This window comes from Equus quagga, chromosome 10, assembly GCF_021613505.1.
Source record: "Equus quagga isolate Etosha38 chromosome 10, UCLA_HA_Equagga_1.0, whole genome shotgun sequence".
Taxonomy (NCBI): Eukaryota; Metazoa; Chordata; class Mammalia; order Perissodactyla; family Equidae; genus Equus; species Equus quagga.
Window position 1 is genome coordinate 68,987,491 of NC_060276.1, and position 14,322 is coordinate 69,001,812.

At 38.4% G+C, this 14,322-nt stretch overlaps 1 long non-coding RNA gene across 2 annotated transcripts in view; it reads left to right on the forward strand.

The window, feature by feature from the left end:
* The window catches only part of LOC124245976 (uncharacterized), a 48,217-nt gene extending 34,778 nt beyond the window's left edge, over positions 1-13,439 (forward strand). The window contains exons 3-5 of one of the 2 annotated variants that reach the window (XR_006890366.1): positions 8,895-9,037; positions 10,616-10,840; positions 12,776-13,439. This is a non-coding gene — a long non-coding RNA (uncharacterized LOC124245976). The remainder of the gene's footprint in view (positions 1-8,894; positions 9,038-10,615; positions 10,841-12,775) is intronic. The other variant, XR_006890365.1, reaches the window with a different exon arrangement.
* The last annotated feature ends 883 nt before the right edge of the window (positions 13,440-14,322 follow it).

Genomic DNA, 14,322 nt, shown 5'->3' on the forward strand with positions numbered 1-14,322 from the left:
GCATGTAGCAGTGTGGCTAGAGCCAGTGATGGCACACATTTAGCTACAGGGGTTGGCTGCAGGTGCTTTTGTAGTGGCAGGAGCTGGATGCAGACACACATGTGGTGGTGGGGGCCAAGTGATATAACAAAGGTTGAGGCCAACCATGGGCTCACTGGCAGCTGCAGGGGCCCTAGCTGTTGGCATGCTCTCCCTTGGCTGCATAGTCTCCCCCTGGGTGTGCACACTGCAGTGGGAGCCAGTAATAGATGTTAGACATCAGGCCAGCAGCGTGCAAGTGCACAGTTGGAGGGGATAACTGCAAGCATGCACATGGCAGTGGGGGTCAGCTGTGGGGGTTTAGGCTTGTGTCTTGCACTTACATAGCCACAGAGGCCTGAGCTGGCTGCCAGTGAGGTTCCCAGGCTCCAGTGGGGGAGGGGAGTGAGGAGGGACTCAGGTAGCTGATGTCAGTGAATGTGAATACCTGTGGGGCAAAAGATGGTGAAATCTGTGAGGCATCCACAGTGATTGTGTTGGCCAGTTTCGTCTCCTGTGGCAAAATCTGCTGTGTTTATCTACAGAGCAGATCACTGTGAACCGCAATTCCTTCCACTGCATGACTGCATTGGTAGCCCCTGTTTTTCTTCCTTGTTCCTAGCCATCTCTATATGGCTCAGCTTTGCTAGTTTAGGTGAGGTGGAACTGAAGTGAGACCTTCATGAAGTGCCTGAAAGGCTGGGGAAGGTGGTCACTCACCCCACTCTTCCTTTCCTGACGAGGGGAACTCTTTCTAGCTGGGAAGTTCCCCCTTGGTGCTGAGCAGTGGTAGCTTGGGGGATGGGATGATACAGGCAAAATGAAGCTGTCTACTTTCTCTTCTTTTATAGTTATTCTCAGGTTTTTTGTTCCACTTTCTTGCTACAGTTTCTTAAGTGAACTCCAGAGCTCTCTCAGAGGTGTTTTTGTTCGTGGATAGCTATCTAATTATTGATCTTTGTGGGGGGATGGAGGCTGGGATCTCCTACATTGCCACTTTGATGGTGTCCTTGATAAATTTTATTATTTGGATTTTTCCTATTATAGTAGTTATCATATTTATTTTAGAAATTTTAGAAAATACAGATAAACAAAAAAAGAAAAGAAACCTAGGAAGCCTACTTCCCAGAGATTATCAATATTAACATTTTGGTATATGTTCTTCTAGTCTTTTTCTATGTGTAATGGCTGTGCATATAGCCAACCCTATCTAACTACTTCCACAAGCCTTCCTTCTGTCAGAGTCCAAATGATCTCACTAATGTTTCTACAGCACTTATTTGATAAGTCACACAGTGCATTGACTATGTTAATATTATTTTCTCTGGAAATCACCAGAGAGTCTCATATTTTCATTTTCTATATGTCCTAGATTTGAAAGCATATCACTTACCATCTGTTTCAGGGATTCTAATTTTTTCTTTCTTGCTACTGGACATAAATGTCTTATAATTCTCACTGGGAATTGATTAGTGAATAGATATTGTCAGGTAAAATGATTAGTGCTGTAATGAGTATGTTGGAAGCTGAGAACTTGGAAAAAGAATTACTGGTTGAAATTTTAATAAGAATTGTCATTGAAGGGATGAGATTAGCCATCTGTAGAAGTGGTTTACAAGTGTGCTACTAATGGAAATATGGGAAATAATCGAATTAACCGAGGTACAACTTTAGAACTGAGAGAGCAGTAACTAGAGAAAGCATTTCTGTAAACATTTTTATAGGCTTTTAAGATTACTACAGTATTTCTAATGTCTTTTAGTTTTTTACAAGAGAAAGCGTGTAGAAATATTTACATGTCTGTATATACAGATCTGTCTCATTTTTTCTTTTTTTATTGTGGTAAAACGTACATAGCCTAAAATTTACTATTTTAACCACTTTTCAGTGTGCAGTTCAGTGGCATTAATTACATTCACATTGTTATACAACCATTACCACTATCCATCTCCAAAACTTTTTCACTATCCCAAACTGAAACTCTGTACCCATTAAACAATAACTCCCCATTCTCCCTCAGCCCCTGAAAACCACTATTCTACTTTCTGTCTCTGGGAATTTGACAACTCTAGGTACCTCATATAAGCAGAATTATGCAATTTTTGTCCTTTTGTGTCTGGCTTATTTCACTTAGCAGTATGTGTTCAAGGTTTATCCATGTTATGGTGTGTATCAGAATTTCCTTTCTTTTTAAGGCTGAATAATATTCTATTGTATGTATATACCACACTTTGTTTATCCATTCATCTGTTGATGGTCATTTGTGTTGTTTCCACTTTTGGCTATTGTGAATAGTGATGCCGTAAACATGGTGTGCAAATAATCTGAGTTCTTGTTTTCAATTCTTTTGGGTATATGGGTATATGCCTAGAAGTGGAATGGCTCGATAATATGGTAATTCTATATTTAATTTTTTGTGGAACTGCCATACTGTACCATTTTACATCCCCACCAGCAATGCATAAGGGTTTCAATTTCTCTGCATCCTCGCTAACATTTATTATCTTTTAATTTTTTTTAAATAATAGCCACCCCAATATCCTAATGGGTGTGAAGTGGTATCTCATTGTGGTTTTGATTTGCATTTCCCTAGTGATTAGTAACGTTGAGCATCTTTTCATGTGCTTTTTGGACATTTGCATATCTTCTTTGGAGATTTGCCTATTTTTAAATTGGGTTGTTTTTGTTGTTTATCTCCTTCACTTTTGAAGGATAAATTTGCTAGATACAGAATTCTAGGTTGGTGGCTTTTTTCTTTCAACACTTTAAATATTTCACTGCTCTCTCTTCTTGCTTGCATGGTCTCTGAAGAGAAGTTTGATGTAATTCTTATCCTTGTTCCTCTGTAGGTAAGATGTTTTTTAACCCTGAATTCTTTAAAGAGCTTGTCTTTGTCTTTGATTTTCTATAATTTGAATATGATATGCCTAGGTATAGATTTTTTGATATTTACCCTGGATTGCTGTTCTCTGAGCTCTCTGGATCTGTGGTTTGTTATCTATCATTAATTTTGGAAAATTCTCAGCCATTATTAGTTCAAATATTTCGTCTGTTCTTTTGTCTCCTTCTTCTCTTTCTGGTATTCCCATTATGCATATATTACACCTTTTGTAATTGTCCCACAAGTATTGGATATTATGTTCCATCTTTTGCATTCTTTTTTCTCTTTGCATTCTAGTTTCAGAAGTTTCTATTTTCGTATCTTCAAACTCACTGATTCTTTCCACATTTATGTCCCATCTACTGATGAGCCCATAAAAGATATTCTTCATTACCATTATAGTGTTTTTGATTTCTAGCATTTCCTTTTGATTCTTTCTTAGAATTTCCATCTCTCTGCTTACATTACCCATCTATTCTTGTATGTTGTCCAGTTTTTCCAATAGAGCCCTTAGCATATAGTTATTTTAAATTCCTGTTCTGGTAGTACCAAAATCTCTGCCATATCTGAGTCTGGCTCTGATGTTTTCTCTTTCTCTTCATACTGTGTTTTTTGCCATTTAGTATGCCTTGTAATGCCTTGTTGAAAGCTTAACATGATGTACTAGATAAGAGGAACTCAGGTAAATTGACATTTTGTGTGAGATTTTATGTTTGTCTGGCTAGCAGTTAGGCTGGGTTTACTATGTACTGTAGTTGTGTCAGAGGTAAAATTTCCTCTGTTGTCCTTGTTTTTTTGTTTTTTAAGAAAGATTAGCCCTGAGCTAACTGCTGCCAATCCTCCTCTTTTTGCTGAGGAAGACTGGCCCTGAGCTAACATCCATGCCCATCTTCCTCTACTTTATATGTGGGACGCGTGCCACAGCATGGCTTGCCAAGCGGTGCCATGTCCGCACCCAGGATCCGAACCGGCGAACCCTGGGCCGCTGAAGCAGAATGTGCGCACTTAACCACTGTGCCACCAGGTTGGCCCAGGTGTTCTTGTTTTTCTTTCCCCTGTTGTCTTTGGATTTGCCCTAGAGAGTTATTCTTAAAGATCTGAGACATGCAATTCTTTCATTTGTAATTCCCTGTTGTTATACAGGAGCTTTATTGATGTGGTGGTATGGTGTCAGAGACGGGGAAAGATTCTATATTCCTATAATTAGGTCTCAGTCTGTTAGTAAGCCTGTGTTCCTAGGCTGTGATCTTTACAAGTGCTTTTTATTCCACCCTGCCACAACGTGAGTGAGATAGGAAGTCTAGAGGGAGCTGGAGTTGGATATTTCCATTCCTCCAGATTGGCTAGGCTCTAGCAAAACCCAGTGTGGTAGATTCTGGTAAAATCAGTTAGCTTTGGTGCAGGCTTTTGTTAAGGAGAACAGAATACCTTGGGTTATTTCAAAATGGTTATTCCCCACGCCCCCGTCACAATCATGAGGGAATTTTTCTCCAATCTTTGCATTGAGAACCTAGTGGGGCTCATGTAGGTAAAAGTCATGAAAGTGTGGGGGCCTCCCTGGGACTGGGGCTCCCCTCTGGACTTTTAAATTCTCATGCTTGTCCACATAGAGCTTCCAACAATTGGTCAATTGATTTTCCTATCTTAATACTAGCTCCAGTGGGGGGGCTTCTGCTCTCAAAAGCTGTGATTCACTCTATTCACCTGTCTCTCCACTTTTGGGGGCAGTGGTTTACCCTGTGACCTCAATTCTCTGAAGAACCTAAGAATAGTTGTGCATTTTCAGTTCGGCTTTTTTCCTGTGAGGATAGGAGGGATGACTTCTGAGCTCTTTACGTGTCAGACCTGACATTTTTTTTCAAACATAAGTTTTTTATGTTTTTCCTTTGTGTTCATCATTTTTTTTTACTGTAGGGAAGATTAGGATGGCATCTGAGGTTCTTTCCAATACTAAGATTGTTTTTAGATGATAAAAGATTTCAATCAGCAGTTAGTCTTACAGGGTTACACTTTTGCTAAATGCATTCCTATCCCAACCAGTTAGACCCACTATAGTTTTGTTTTCCAAGCTGTGACATGACATAATGAAGCTTAAATTTCATTTATAGTTTTATATTTCTAATGCTTTCCTGCAACCTCTTGCATGTTTGAATTTTTCTTTTCTTTTTATTGTGGTAAAATATACGTGCCATAAAATTTACCATTTTAACTCTTTTAAAGTATACAATTCAGTGGTTTTAAGTATATTTATGATGTTGTGCAACCATCAGCTCTATCTAACTTTTTCATCACTCTAAATGGAAACTCTGTACCTATTAAGCAGTCACTCCCCATTCCACCCGCCCTCAGCCCCTGACAACCACTAATCTGCCCCCTATCTTTATGGATTTACCTATTCTGGTTATTTCATATGAATGGAATCATACAATATATGATCTTTTGTGTCTGGTTTCTTTCATTTAGCATGATGTTTTCTCCTTTTTTCCTCCACTTTTATAGAGATATGACTGACAAACACTGTATATACTTAAGGTGTACAATACGATGTGTTGATGTATATATACATGATATTGTATACATTGTGAAATGATTAACATGATGTTTTTAATGCTCATCCACACTGTAGCATGTATCAGTACTTCATTCCTTTTTATGGCTGAATAATATTCCATCATATGGGTACACGACATTTTGTTTATCCGTTGATAGACATTTGGCTGTTTCTATCTTTGGCTATTGTAAATAGTGCTACTATGAACATATATGTTCAAAGTTTTGTTTGAACACCTGTTTATAATTGTTTGGGGTTTTTTGAGGAAGATTAGCTCTGAGCTAACATCTGCCACCGATTCTCTTCCTTTTGCTGAGGAAGATTGGCCCTGAGCTAACATCCGTGCCCATCTTCCTCTATTTTATATGTGGGATGCCTGCCACAGCATGGCTTGATAAGCAGTGCATAGGTCTGCACCCAGGATCCGAACCAGTGAACCCAAGGCTGCTGAATTGGAACGTGCAAACTTAACTACTGCGCCACTGGGCTGGCCCCTTTCATTCTTTTGTGTGTACACGTAGGAGTAGAATTGCTTGGTCATATAGTAATTCTGTGTTTAACTTGTTGAGGAATTGCCAAACTGTTTTCCGCAGCAGCTGTATCATTTTACATTCCCACCAGCAATATATGGGGGTTCCAATTTCTCCACATCCTCACTAACACTTGTTGATATCTGTTATTTTGATCATAGCTATCTTTGTGGGTATGAAGTGGTATCTCATTGTGGTTTTGATTTACATTTCCCTAATGATTAGTGATGGTGAACATCTTTTCGTGTGCTTGTTGGCCATTTGTATTTCTTCTTTGAAGAAATGTCCATTGAAATCTTTGCTCTTTTTAAAACTGGATTGTCTTTTTATTGTTGAGTTATAGGAGTTCTTTGTATATTCTTGATATATATATATATAATCATATATAAGATTTGTGAATATTTTCTCCCATTCTGAGAGTTGTGTTTCCATTCTCTTGATATCTTTTTTATAATAGCTTTATTAAGACATAATTCACATACTATACAATTCACTCATTTAAGGTATACAATTAATTGGTTTTTAGTGTATTCACAGAGTTGTGCACTATCACCACAATTAATTTTCAAACATTTTTATCACTCCAAAAATAAACACCATACCAATTTGCAGTTACTCTCCACTATATTTTTCTTCAAGGAGGATTTTACTTGATGTATTTGTAGCAGACCTTAAGAGCTACTGAGCTCTGTAGTCAGACTGAGATGCAAGTTTATGGTAAAGTTTCCTACTGTATAATGTAGAGAAGATAGCTTTCCTGGTGTAAATGGGTTTAGAGTGTTTGGAAACTATCCCCTGAAATATTACTCCATAAAAACAACCACCACCTTGTAATTATATTTCTTAAGGAATCCATACCCTGATTAATGTCATAGGAGGCCAAATATCTACACACTAAAATCACTTTCAGAAGGCCCATTCATTTCAGGTAGATTGTTTTGTAAAAGGATTATACTTCTTGACTTCTAATGCTTCTTCCAACTCTGAAATTCATTCAGGAAAGTAATGAAGGGAAAGGAGATACAAGGACTGAATTTTAATTCATCTTTCTATCCCAGATCTTTAGCATGGTTTCAGGTACATAGTAAGAAGTCACTGAATGACTAATGACTTCAGTTTTGAACCTGTTGAGTTTGAGGTGCTGGCAAGCCACACGGTATCTTGCAAGTAATTATAAACTTGGTTCCGAAACTCAGAGAGGTTGAGGATAGAAATAAATCTTCAGGAGTTGTTCATATAAGTGAGACTGCAACTATATCAATGGATAAGATTGCTAAAGGAAGGAAAGATGGAATAGGAAGAAATTCAGAATCATTGTTCTGCAGACTAAGAATGAGGCTCTAGCCTTAGGCCCATGTTTTCAAAGTATGGATCCTCTGCATTACCTGGTATTCCCATTTAAAATTCAGATTCCCAGATGTACTTAATCTGTTTCTAGGGTTAGAATCTAGCCATTTGTATTATAACAAGCTTCTCTGTTCATTAAAGCTTCCCATTGTTTTATATACATTAATGTTTGAGAGAGCCTGCTTTAGAGAGAGAATATAGACAGAATCACCTGGAGGACTTCATTTTCCATATTTTCTATAATAAACGTGTATCACTTTAAATGGAAAATATTTTTTTTTTAAATATTGGATACTGATGCTTAGAGAGCTCTCAGGTTCATAGTTCCTATGTACACTATATACCTTCACATTTGCCTTTTCTATAGTGAGCCATTCCCCCTTTCCTGCCCCCGAATCTGCCTAATCCTGTCTGGCTTTTAGAATCAAGTGGCTAAAGGAAAAAAAGCTTAGTAAAGGGACTTGGGGTCCTGTTTTATCTACTACTTCTTTATTGGCACCGTTTGCCCTTCCCCAAACAATAACTAAAAAAGCAAAAGCTAATTTTCTTTTTTTTCCCCTCCCCAAAGCCCCAGTACATAGTTTTATATTCTGGTTGTAAGTCCTTCTATTTCTATGTGGGATGCCGCCACAGCATCGTTTGATGAGTAGTGTGTTGGTCTGTGCCCAGGATCCGAACTGCCAAACCCTGGGCTGCTGAAGTGTGCAAAGTTAACCACTACACCACCATGCTGCCCTCAAAAACTAATTTTCAATACAAATTCTTTTATATTACCAGTTTCATGGCAAGTCAATGCCCTATTGCCTGTTCATGGATTGTAAGGGCTGTAGCCATGGTTTCCCAAGACAAGGAGTCCCTAGAAAGCTGGAAACATTCAACCCGTATGCACTTATTACTTTGTCAAGGTGCTGTAACCAAAGGCCACACAGACATAGTAAACCATAAGGATTGTATTTAGTGTGAAAGGAAGAATGGGCATATAGAGGGATGGCTCCAAGTCTGTCACTTCAGGGACCTTCAACCTTTTCCTGGTTCTCTCTGTCTGGCTAGTCAGCATTCCCACAGAAAGTGGGGCTGTCATCAAGGCTGACTTTAAGCCAAAGGGTTTAAATATTTTCTGTGTGCGATTTGTATGATGATAGTCAATGTAGTTCTCTCTCTCTCCTCCCACCTGCACCTCTGTCCCCCACCACCGCTAACAACCTTTTACAACTACTGCACCTTATCTAGAAGTGAAATATCAATCCAGAGAGCTCCAGACTATAACATGGAAATGAAACCTTGGCAGAGCAATGTCCATTTTGTTGCATCATGTCCAGGGTACTTTTTGCTGTTATCAGAGGCAGGCTGAGGCCATAATTCTTGGGTTTACTCACCCCAGATAGTCAGAAACCAGACAGAGAGAGAAGATGGGAAGGAAGACTTGATCTACAAAGACCAAGTGTCTACGCAGAACAGTCAACTTAGTGCCAACTGATGGCAGCGTGGCCTCACTTTAAACCCTTCTAATCTGTTCTGTTCCTGTCCCTGAAACCTTCATGACTCTGGCCTTTGTGTTCTTTTCCAGGTGACCAGGGTGATGTCTAAAAGAAGGCAGGAAGCTGTAGTAACACGCAAAGCAGACTTGCCTTTAGGGAATGTTCTCCTTGGCTCTAGATTCCAGACTTCAATCTTTTCATTCAACTTACATTTTATGAGTGCTTATGCCAGGTATTTTGTGGGCCTTTGAGATAAGAAGTTGGGTAAGATTTAGTCCCTGTCCAAGAAGAGTTCATAATTTAGTGGGGGACACAGAAATGTGAACAAATAATTAGCATATTGTAAAGTACAAGTACTGGAATAGAGGGGGGCCATCAGAAGGTTCTCTCTAATTGGAATGGTACATTTATGATGTCAAAGTTGGAAAGGTAGGATGGGACCAGATCTAAAGACTCATGGAGTTTGGGCTTTATCCTTGTAGACCAATGTTTTCCAACTTCACTGACTCATATTCTGCCTTCACCATTTTAATTTCTTAATTTAGGCAGTAATATCTTTGAAATCATGAGTTTAATATATTTTCTTATGAATATTAAAATAAAAATATATTAATTTGTGTACCAGCAGTGGTACACTATAACTGTTTAGAAAGATAATTCTGAGAGCATTGTATGAGAGAGATTGGATGGGGGAGTAAAACAGGATTATTTGAAAGGTTATTGAAATACTGAGAGATGATAAAGTCCTGAACTTAAAAAAGGCATTATTGGCAGGGGTGGTAAAGAGGGGAAGGGATTTAAAAGAGATTTAGGAACTAGAATAGACAGGACTTATAATTAATTAGAGGAAGGTAGGGATATTTATGAACTAAAATCTAGATTTGGTAACTAATTAAGTGGGAGAGTGGAAGATTACAGAAAAGGAAGGATCGAGAATTACTTGCAGGTCTCTTGTCTTGGGAGTGAATGATGGTACTAATTCACCAAAATAGAGAAGAAGAACAAAAGTAGGTTTGAGGGAAAATATTTCCCTCAAAAAATTTATCTAATTGCAATTTTCTTTTAAATTACAAATGCAGTATGTTCTCACTGTAACAAGTGAAACAATCCAAAAATACAAGAAGAAAGTTAATAATCTCCCCTTTCATATCCCCCTCCCCTTCCATTGTAACATCAAGGGGACCAATTTGTGTAGCCTTCCACACCTTCTTCATGAGTGTGTATGTGTATATATATGTGTATGTATGTATGATTTTAATGATTAGTTTTTATAAAGATGAGGATATATATATATATATATATGTATATTCCTACAACTTGATTTTCTTACTTAGTAATACTTCAGTGGATATACCCCTAGGTCAATATATATCAATCTAACCTGTGCTTTTTGTGTGTGTGTGAGAGGAAGATTGGCCCTGAGCTGACATCTGTCGCCAATCCTCCTCTTTTTGCTTGAGGAAGATGGTCCCTGAGCTAATATCTGTGCCAATCTTCCTCTACTTTGTATATGAGATGCCGCCACAGCATGGCCTGATGAATGGTGTGTAGGTCCACACCCAGGATCTGAACCTGTGAACCCTGGGCCACTGAAGCAGAGCATGCAAACTTAAGCACAATGCCACCAGGCCGGCCCCATACCCAATGCTTTTTTTTGTTAATATTTACATGGTTTATCTTTTTATATCCTTTTACTTTCAACCTACCTATGTCATTGTGTTTCAAGTGCGTTTCTTGTAGACAGCATGTACTCGGATCCTGTTTTTTTTAATCCACTCTGCTGATTTCTGTCTTTTTTTTTTTTTGCAAGGAAGGTTGCCCCTGAGCTGACATCTGTGCCCATCTTCTTCTATTTTATGTGGGATGCTGCCACAGGGATGGCTTGATGACCAGTGCTAGGTCCCAGTGCACCTGGGATCCGAACCTGTGAACCCGGGGCCACTGAAGCAGAGCGTGCAAAGTTAATCACTACACCGCCGGGCTGGCCTCAATCTCTGTCTTTTAATTTGGTGTATTTGGACCATTTTCATTTGAGGTAATTGTATTAATTTCCTAGGACTGCTATAACAAAATAACATGAGCTGGGTAGCTTAAAACAACAGAAAATTAGTATCTCACAGTTGTGAAGACTAAAAGTCTGAAATCAAGGTGTTGTCAGGGCCATGCTTCCTCTGAAGCCTCTAGAGGTTGATCCTTTTTGCCTCTTCCAACTTCTGGAATCCTCACGCAATCCCTGGCTTGTGGCAGCAGAATTACTCCAATCTCTGCCTCTGTCTTCACATGGCCCTCTTCCTTCTGTGTCAGTGTTCATGTGTCATGTGAAGACATGGTGTTCTCTTTCTCTGTGTGTCTATGTCCATATTTCCCTCTTCTTTTTTTTAAGATTTTGTTTTTCCTTTTTCTCCCCAAAGCCCGCCAGTGCATAGTTTCATATTTTTAATTGTGGATCCTTCTAGTTGTGGCATGAAGGATGCCACCTCAGCATGGCCTGATGAGTGGTGCCATGTCTGTGCCTAGGATCTGAACTGGCGAAACCCTGGGCCACCGAAGCAGAGTGCGTGAACTTAACCTCTAGGTCACAGGCCAGCCCCATATTTCCCTCTTCTTAAAAGGACACCAGTCAGATTGTTTTATGGTCCACCGTAACAACCTCATCTTAACTTGATTACATCTTCAAGACACTTGCTATAGACTGAATGTTTGTGTTCCCCCAAAATTTGTATATTGAAACCTAATTTCTAATATGATGATATTAGGAGGGTGGGGCCTTTGGGAGGTGATTAAGTCATGAGAGTGGAGCCCTCATGAATGGGAATAGTGCCCTTTTAAAAGAGACCCCAGAGAGCTCCCTTGTACTTTGTGCCATGTGAGGATACAACAGGAAGTCAGCAGCCCACAGCCCAGAAGAGGGCTCTCACCAGAACTCAACCGTGCTGGCACCTTGATCTCAAATTTTCAGCGTCCAGAACTGTGAGAAATAAATTTATATTGCTTATAATACTTTGTTATAGTAGCCCAAACTGACTAAGACAACCCTATTTCCAAATAAGGTCACATTCACAGGTTTGGGGGTTAGGACTTCAATATATCTTTGTGGATGACATAATTCAACCTATGATAGTAATTATTCACATGTTAAGACTTGAGTCTGCCACTTTCTTATTTGTTTTCTGTTGGTTTCCTCTGTTTCTTGTTCTCTTTTCTTACCTTTCTGTGGTTACTTGAATATTTTTTAGGATTCTATCTTGATTTCTTTACAGTATTTTTGAGCATACTGCTTTATATAGTTTTCTTAGTTGTTGCTCTAGGTATTACAATGTAAATATGTTACTAATTACATTCTACTGGTGTCGGTGTTTTACCACTTCAAGTGAAGTATGAAGACCTTACTTCCATTTAGATCTATTTACCTTCTCCACTTTAAAAAAATGTAACTGTCTTAAGTATTTCCTCTACATATGTTGAGCCACCACATCAGATGGTGTTATAATTTTTGCTTTAACCATCAAATATGAGTTAAGAAACTCATGAAGAGGATAATATACCCCTATTTTTGCCCATTCTGATGTTTTTTTCCTCTCTGAAGTTCCAGGACTTCTTTTATCTTTTCTTTCTGTTGAGAGAATTCTTTTAGCCATTCTTTAAGGGCAGGTTTGCTAGCAACAAATTTTCTCCATTTTCCTTTATCTGAAGGATAGTTTTGCCAGATACAGAACTTGTTGTTTACAGTACTTTTTTTTTTTTACTAATCTTTATTTTTTTTAGAACAGTTTTAGATTTACAGAAAAATTGAGAAGACAGTACAGAGAGTCCTCATATACCCTGTACCCAGTTTCCCCTGTGGTTAACATCTTACATTAGTATGATATATTTGTTATAATTAATGAAGGAGTATTGATACCTTATAATTAAAGTCCATACTTTATTCAGATTTCTTTAGTTTTTACCTAATGTTCTTCATCTGTTTCAGGACCATCCAGAATACCACCTTACATTTAGTCATCATGTCTCCTTGGGCTCCTCTTGGCTATGACAGTTTCTCAGACTTTTATTGCTTTTGATCAGCTTGATAACTTTGAAGAGCACTGGTCAGCTATTTTGTAGAAAATCCCTCTATTGGAATTTGTCCGATTCATGATTAAACTGGGGTTATGGGTTTTGGGGAGGAAGACCACAGAAGTGAAAATACCATTTTCATCACATCATATCAAGAGTACATACTAGCAAAGATGTTACTTTTGATGTTCACCTTGAACACCTGGCTGATGTGTTTGTTAGATTTCTCCACAGTCAAGTTACTCTTTGATCTCCTTTTCCATCTCGTACTCTTGGAAGTCACTGTATGCACCCAAACTTAAAGAATAAAGTTACGCTCCCCCTCCTTGAGAGCAAAGTATCTACATGAATTATTTAGAATTTTGCATAGCAGATTTGTCTCTTTTCCCCATGAATGTATTTATCTATCAGTCCAATCAATCAATCATTTGTTTATATCAGTATAGACTCATGGATATTTATTTTGTACCTTGGGTTATAACCCGATACCACTTTACTGTATTGCTCAAATTGTTCTAGCTTTGGCCACTGGGAGCTCTTTTAGTTGGCTTCTGTGTCCCTTTGTCATTCCACTATCATTGTGTTTTTCTCCTTTGAGTGCTTCCTTCCTTTCTGGCACTATAAGATGTTCCAGGCTCATCTTGTATATTTCCTGCCCTAATCTGACAGTTCTTTTCTTTCTGCACTTGAAAAATTTTGTGCCACTTCCTTCTGGCCTGCATGGTTTCAGATGAGAAATCTGCTATCATTCAAATTGATGTTCCTGTATACTTTTCTCTTTGGCTGACTTCAAGATTTTTTCATTGTCTTTCATTTTCAGCAGTTTAATTATGATGTGTCTTGGCATGGATTTCTTTGTAACCCATCCTTTCTAATAACTGCATGCTATTCCATATGTGGAGATAGCACAATTAAAAATATATGCTATAGAAATATAATCACCAATATAAAAATATACATATAAAGAATACTTATTGTAGCATTGTTGTTAGTGGCAAAAAAAAAATGGGAACAGACTGTAGGGTCAAACAGAATGTGTTATTAATCTGGGGGAAGTCTTCAGTGCTGTGGGTTGAGTTAATGATATTCCTCAGTTTATAGCACATTATCATCATTGGCCCTTGTAAGATTCCTCCCTGTTTGTTTGTATATTCTCTTTTAGCCTCATTTCCCACTCCCAGGCCCTCTCCACCCCACAGGCAACCATTCCTTAATGTATATCCTTTTGTTTAAATATATTCTTATAAAGTACAACTTTTTTTATGTGTGTATTATTTTAATTTACATAAATCTTTTTGTGTTAGACATTTCAATGTTTTCTTTTTCACTCAACACCCTGGTATAAAAGCCATTCCTGTTGCTATGCAATACATCTGAGGCATTCCTTCTTCCTGCTGCATCATACTCCAAGGTATATATCTACCACATTTCCCTTATCCACTTCTCCAGTGATGGGCAAGC